Raw genomic sequence first — 1,513 nt, forward strand, 5'->3', positions numbered from 1 at the left:
AGGAATCGGATCACCCTGTGAAAAGTACTCCCTGGATATACCAAAGCAGAGAGTGAAGTGTGGACTGGGATCACCCTGCAGAGGATTAACTCTCTGGCTGTACCCCAGCAGAGAGACGTGGTGAGGACTCAGAGCGTCCTAAAGAGGATCACTCACTTGATGTACAGTAGCAGTAAGACGACGTGATGACGGTAGCAGTAAGACAAGAAGAGTGCGGGCTGGATTAACACTCTCCGAAAGCAATGTTGAAATCGGAAGTTCTCTGGAAAAAGACTTCAGTATATATGCACACAATCCGAAATAGGATGTTAGGACTCGCTTCCAAAGCATAATGCCGGCTATGTGCCTGGCTAGGGGAGCAAAACTCTAGTGTCACTGAAGTCGTGAACTAGGAGGCAATGCAGCTGGGGCACCGGCTTCGCAGCACATGTGCATTGATGGTCCCACAGCAGGGGTGTTGTGTTACATACGAACTATTCAAGTATTCCCTGGTAGAGTTTGCACTGTGGAAACCCTGTTCTGTGATGCAAGGTGCTGTGGAAGTTGGGAAAAGTCTTTCCCGGGTAACTCCATTCTTGAGTAGAAGAAACTTTTTCCCTCCCAGAAGCGTGCTGCAGCTCATATGCCGGGGCGGAGCTAAAATCCTGTTCTCACTGACTTTAGGCACACAGTGCCGTGGCTGATGGCACAATAACCAAAATCGGTGAGGGACGCACATGTATTAATGTTGCCACAGCAGGAATTGTCAAAAGAGTAATATGTGCGATCTGTCCAAGTATTCTTTGCAATGGATGGTACTGTGAAACACGCTGACGAGTTAATAAAGAAAGAGCCTATGAATCGTCTGGGCAGCAAGGTATTGTGATACTTTTAAAAAAAGCATTCATGGGTAGCACTACATAGCAGGACCGAAGAGAAGAAACTGCTTTTCTCTGCCAGTAGGATACTGCCGGGTATAAGCTGGAGTGGTGGCAGCTCTGCTTATCTCACTGACGCCATGCACACGGTTGAATGGCCATTGGCTAAGTTTGTCCTCACCGCTGCCTTCTCCTAGTATGCAACACAGGACTCCTGTCCTCGACTACCGGAGTCCTCAACTTTCCTTCAATCTAATGTGCAACCAGACACTTCTTCACCTTGCAAACCTATCCTCGTGACTCATTTGTGCTAGCGTGCACGCAGACAGCAATCCTCTCACAGAGCACCTGCGTTCTCACCTTGCATTCGGGCAGTGTTCAATCACACGCCATGCCTCTGTGAGAGCACCCGACTCCTCACCTAAGCTTTCAAGTAGTGCCCACGTAGGCCGCACTTCTCTCCGAACACACCCGAGTACGCATTTCTCCTTTCGGCCAACTTGAAAAAGACAGCAACACTCCTTCCATACACAACACGATGTCTAACCTGTCCTGTGAAAGGAGTGCTGTCTGGATGCACATAGCATAAAGATGCAGTGATGACTGCGATCACTCTGCAGAGGGTTACTTGCTGAAAGTACACCAACAGTAAGGTG

Source organism: Nycticebus coucang, chromosome 3, assembly GCF_027406575.1.
Source record: "Nycticebus coucang isolate mNycCou1 chromosome 3, mNycCou1.pri, whole genome shotgun sequence".
Lineage (NCBI taxonomy): Eukaryota > Metazoa > Chordata > Mammalia > Primates > Lorisidae > Nycticebus > Nycticebus coucang.